Source organism: Salvelinus sp. IW2-2015, unplaced genomic scaffold (assembly GCF_002910315.2).
Source record: "Salvelinus sp. IW2-2015 unplaced genomic scaffold, ASM291031v2 Un_scaffold1674, whole genome shotgun sequence".
NCBI classification, from domain to species: domain Eukaryota; kingdom Metazoa; phylum Chordata; class Actinopteri; order Salmoniformes; family Salmonidae; genus Salvelinus; species Salvelinus sp. IW2-2015.
The window spans coordinates 35300-41012 of NW_019943076.1; the positions used below are offsets into that span (position 1 = coordinate 35300).

A 5713-nucleotide genomic window follows, 5' to 3' on the forward strand; every position below is an offset into this window, starting at 1 on the left:
TACTAAGGTCAGGGCGTGACACATAGACTGTTCTCTCTGCTACCACACGGGAAGTGGTACCGGAGCTCCATGTCTAGATCAAATAGCTTCTTATTAACAGCTTCTACCTCTAAGCCATAAGACCACTGAACATCTAATCAAATACCACCGGACTATATCCATTGTTTTTTACACTGCTACTACTCGCTGTTTATTATCTTTGCATAGTCACTTTGTGCCTACTGACATGTACAAGTTACCTCGACTAACCTGTACCCCCACACATCGGTACCGGTACCGGTACCTCCATGTATATAGCCTCGTTATTGTTATGTAATTTTATTGGGTTACTTTTAATTTAATTTTTTACTTTAGTTTATTTAGTAAATATTTTCTTAACTCTATTTCTTGAACTGCATTGTTGGTTAAGGGCTTGTAAAGTAAGCATTTCACGGTAAGGTCTACACCTGTTCTATTCGGCATATGTGGCATATGTGACAAATAGAATTTGATTTGCTTTGTATAAACACATAATTGGATTAGGAGGAGCAGGGAAAACAACTTAATCTCCTGTGATTCTTAAAAGGCTGTTTCCATGCTGCTCCTCTCTCAGTAACCTATAATATTATATTACGAAAAAGACCTTTTCTAAACTTCCAGTTCTAGTTGCTCTAATCTATCAGGAGCAACAACAACAAAAAAACGACCAGTGATGCCCCCWTGTGGTCAAACCCAGTATCAGGTAATTACAGATTTGTTTTTACAAATGATGCCACTGAATGATCTCTGTAACCGGCAGAGGATAGGATGTGTGCGGTATTAGGACTTATTTGCGTGCACAATTAGCTTAAACTTTAAATTAGTATTAGACAAAGAGGCTAATGAAAAAAATACATTTATATTTTTTCTTCCAAAAAAAGTCTACGTTTGTTGGCTCTGTAGTGTGTGGATGTGATAATTGCAACAGTACAAAGTTAGCTGACTACATTTTAAAAACTACAAGCCCCAATAACCGGAAGTAGTTTAGAATGACTCTGACGTCACGCTCTAGGAAATTGCTGTAAGTACACAATGGACCTTCTACGAAGTTAGTAAGAGGTAGTTGTTGTTTTTTTAAACGACAACTTAAGTTGATATCAATGTAGCCTTTGCATTTCATCAAACGTATTGACGTAATTTACWATTTGTTTTCTCCTAAATACTGAACGCTAGATAGTTGAGCTATATGTAACGTTAGCTGATTAGCTTCCATCTCCCCAATTTCTCTCTCTATAGCTCGATGTGTTTTGCGAGTTACCTAGCTAATGATGTTCTCGGTTTGACTAACGAGTTTGAGAATGGCAAACTGAGACAGCCAGTCCCCGCACATATATTTAGCTAGCTAACTAGTGTGTTTGATCGATGGCACGGATACTTCTGCGTTTGTCCGTTGGAGGAAGAGGAAGATGACAGAGTAGAGGGATTGACGCGCTGACTGCGACACCAGACCACAGCGGGAACAGCGACTGGCTGACGGACAGGACAGCGACTGGCTGACGGACAGGACAGCGACTGGCTGACGGACAGGACAGCGACTGGCTGACGGACAGGACAGCGAGGCGGATAAAGAAGAGGGAGAATGCCGAGGAGAAAACAGTCGAACCCACAGCCCGTGAAATGTAAGTAAAGTGTGATAACCTAGCTAGCTACTAGTCATGCTATCGACTGGGTAGTGAAGGAGTTGTCACAAAGCTAACTAGCTGGATGTCCTTTGAGTCTTGGTTACATCTTTCAATGTCAGAGATATGTTGCTATGTGTACCGTTACCTACTACAGGAGTGATCCCTGGCTCATGGATGGTAACTAGATTAACTGTAACCTTAATCAATCAAATCCATCTTTCGTACTGATTTGGATAGTAACATTATATTTATATCTAACTTTGATAAAGGAGTAGGTCATTTAGTGAGCGAGTTGAGGTGTACACAGCTGCTAAACCCCCATCAGTTTACACGACTGAACAGATATTTTTTGGTTGTTGCTCTCCTGTGTGTTTGTCATGCATGTGTGCATGATTTATATGTTGGGTCACACGGTGTCGTCATCCTCTTTCCTCTCACGGATGTGTGTTTCTCATCCTGTCTTTCTGTGTGTGTTTCATCTCATCCTGGACTTCCTCTCTTCTTCTTGTCTCCACTTCCTCTACAGGCTCTCCCCTACCTGACCTCCTCTCCCTCTCTCTCCCATCTCTGTCTTTCCCTCTCTCTTTCCCTCTCTCTCTTTCCCTCTTTCCCGCTCTCCCCCCTCTCTGTCCCGCTCTCCCCCCTCTCTCTCTCCCTCCACTCTCAATCCCTCCCCTGCCCCCTTTCCTCCCTCCTCTATCTCCCTCTCTCTCCATCTCTCCTCCCCCCTCCATCTGCTCTCTCCTGTGTGTGTGTATTGCAGTGGACAGCGTAGTGTAACTAGTGGTGTTATGGACCGTAGTTGACCCGTGACCCGTACGGATCACCCCCCACGGTTTCGGCACGCTTGTGAACCGCAGATCAATTGCAAAGTTTAACCATCATAGTGTAAAACACAGTTTTACTGCCGCTGTTACTTTTGAAAGTAATAATTGCAGAATTGCAGTAAGCAGACAAGACAAATGTGTGCTGTGTTTTTCTCTGAAGCCTGGAGGTTGATTTGATAATTATTTTTTAAAGCAGTTGTTTGTACTGTTCACGTGAACGGGACATGTTGAATCCCAACGAATCAATCCTGGATGCTCGCGTTGCAAAAAGCAAAGAAGAAAAAGGAGCAGTGACAGCCARGSCTGGGGGAGGAGCWGAAGAACTGGAAAAGCCTCCTGCTTCATMTAAGTCTCATGTATTGGAGCATTTTGGCTTCCCTGTCAAATATGATGACYGAAGAAGGGTGGMGGACAACACCATTACGGTGTGAAGGCATTGTGCCGTAAGAAAGCCGTACGATCATGGAAATACATGGAGCATGGCCACGCATTTAAAGCGTCATCACCCTGGTGTGTCAGTGACAGGAGCCAACTCAGCCAAGAGACAACAACTTCTCACCGCGGCATTTAAATCCTTTGCTGCAGAATCAGACCGGGCTGAAGCCATCACCAAATCTATTGGGATGTTTATCACTGCAGACATGAGGCCATACTTTTGTTGCTCACTACACCACAGACGGGTGGACCTCCAGGGCAACGTAAAGCTACGTGACTGTGACTGCTCACTCACGACAACACAGACGGGTGGACCTCCAGGGCAACGTAAAGCTACGTGACTGTGACTGCTCACCACACCACAGACGGGTGGACCTCCAGGGCAACGTAAAGCTACGTGACTGTGACTGCTCACCACACCACAGACGGGTGGACCTCCAGGGTAACAGAAAGCTACGTGACTGTGACTGCTCACTACACCACAGACGGGTGACCTCCAGGCTAACAGAAAGCTAGGTGACTGTGACTGCTCACTACACCACAGACGGGTGGACCTCCAGGCTAACAGAAAGCTAGGTGACTGTGACTGCTCACTACACACCACAGACGGGTGGACCTCCAGGCTAACAGAAAGCTAGTGACTGTGACTGCTCACTACACCAAGAGGGGTGGACCTCCAGGCTAACAGAAGCTACGTGACTGTGACTGCTCACTACACCATAGAGGAGTGGGAGAGTGAATCCGGTGCTACAGACACTCCCACTCTAGAGAGTCACAACCAGGCACACATCTGGCGCGGGTCTGCTAGGAGCAGTAGCAGAGTGAAGCTAGAGAGGCCCAATAGGAATATCCCAACCACCACAGATAATACACAAGAACCAAGTAAATGCAGTGATAGAAGCTGGACTGGGACAACGATAGCTTGCTTTGCACATGTGATCAATTAGCATGCCACAAGGAGAATCTCAGTGAACCAGATGGACGCGCCTCCTTGGGAGGATCAGGACGGTAGTTTCCTGTTTCCAACGAAGCACAACAGCCGCTCGTGTGCTTAAGACCAAGCAGGAAGTGTTACAGCTACCGACCCACAATCTCAATCTCATACACCATGTCACAACAAGATGGAACTCCACATATGACATGTAGGAGAGCTATCATGAGCAGCAGACAGCTGTGTAATCTGCACTGACAGCAAGACCCTGGAAAACCACTAAGTGTAACGATGATGTGTATTATGGTAGACAGTGTAGTGTCATGATTGCGTGTGTAGTAATGATGCTGTGTGTGTGTAGGGGTGTCATGATGACGATGTGTGTAGTGGTAGATGATGCTGTGTGTGTGTGTAATGATGCTGTGTGTGTGGTAATGTATGCTGTGTGTGTATGTGTATGATACTGTGTGTGTGTAAGTGTATGATGACGTGTGGTTTTGTGTAGTGTAATGATGCTGTGTGTGGTAGTGTGTTTGTAATGATGATGGTTGTGGGTGTGTTAGTGTAATGATGCTGTGTGTGTGTGTTAGTGTAATGATGATGTGTGTGTGTTGGTAGATGTAATGATGACTGTGGTGTGTGCTAGTGTAATGATGACGATGTGTGTGTGGGTGGTAATGATTGACGATGTGTGTGTGTAGTGTAAATGATGACGATGTGTGTGTGTAGTGTAATGATGACGAGTGGTGTGTGTGTAGTGTAATGATGACGATGTGTGTGTGTGTAGTGTAATGATGACGATGTGTGTGTGTAGTGTAATGATGACGATGTGTGTGTGTAGTGTTAATGATGACGATGTGTGTGGTGTGTAGTGTAATGATGACGATGTGTGTGTGTAGTGTAATGATGACGTGTGTGTTGTAGTGTAATGATGACGATGTGTGTGTGTAGTTGTATGATGACGATGTGTGTGTAAGTGAATGATGACGTGTGTGTGTGTGTAGTGTAATGATGACGATGTGTGTGTGTGTAGTGTAATGATGCTGTGTGTGTGTTAGTTGTAAGATGCTGTGTGGAGTGTATGATGCTGTGTGTGTAGTGTAATGATGCTGGTGTGTGTGTTAGTGTAATGATGCTGTTGTTTGTAGTGTAATGATGCTGTGTGTGTGTGTGTAGTGTAATGATGCTGGTGTGTGATGTGTGTAATGTGCTGTGTGTGTGTGTAGTGTAATGATGATGTGTGTGTGTGTGTGTAGTATAATGATGACGATGTGTATGTGTTGCAGTAGACGGTGTGGAGTGTGATCCAGGATGCCTAGTTCTGGACAGTGACTTCCTGCTTAGTGGAGAGCTCTGTGAGTTTGGAGACACGGAGATCATGGGGCTGGACAGAGACACAGGTCAGACACACACACACACACACACACACACACACACACACACACACACACCTGGATTTCCGAGGCCTTGACTAATGCTGTGGTATCCCCTCTCCCTCCACCAGCTCTGACGGTGTTCTCTCTGAGTGATGAAAGCTCCAGCCTTCCGGCTCCGGATGACTCACCTTCCAGCATTCCTCTCCTGTAAGGGGTGTGGTCAACTGATTGGGGCCGACTTGACCTAGGAGCGGGACTACACTTGGGGTGGGACTCTTACTGCACGACCTGTGAGGAGGACGTCCAATCGGAATCGCACACAGCCTTGGAGGACACCTCACAAGGGAGGAGTCAACCCCAGCCGTCCAATCTCATGCGGTGCAAGACAGGAAGAGGAAGAAGTAAGGCGGGTGATGAAGAAGCCTGTATGAAGGTGTACACGTGCTCTCTGTGTAGTTTCTCCTCTCGATACTCCAACCATCCTCTAAAACGCCACATGAGAAA

The 5713-nt window shown here is 45.8% G+C and overlaps 1 pseudogene; it reads left to right on the forward strand.

Annotated features, from left to right (window-relative positions):
- Positions 1-535: 535 nt before the first annotated feature.
- LOC112071652 (zinc finger protein 513-like) overlaps positions 536-5713 on the forward strand; it is a 12525-nt pseudogene continuing 7347 nt past the window's right edge.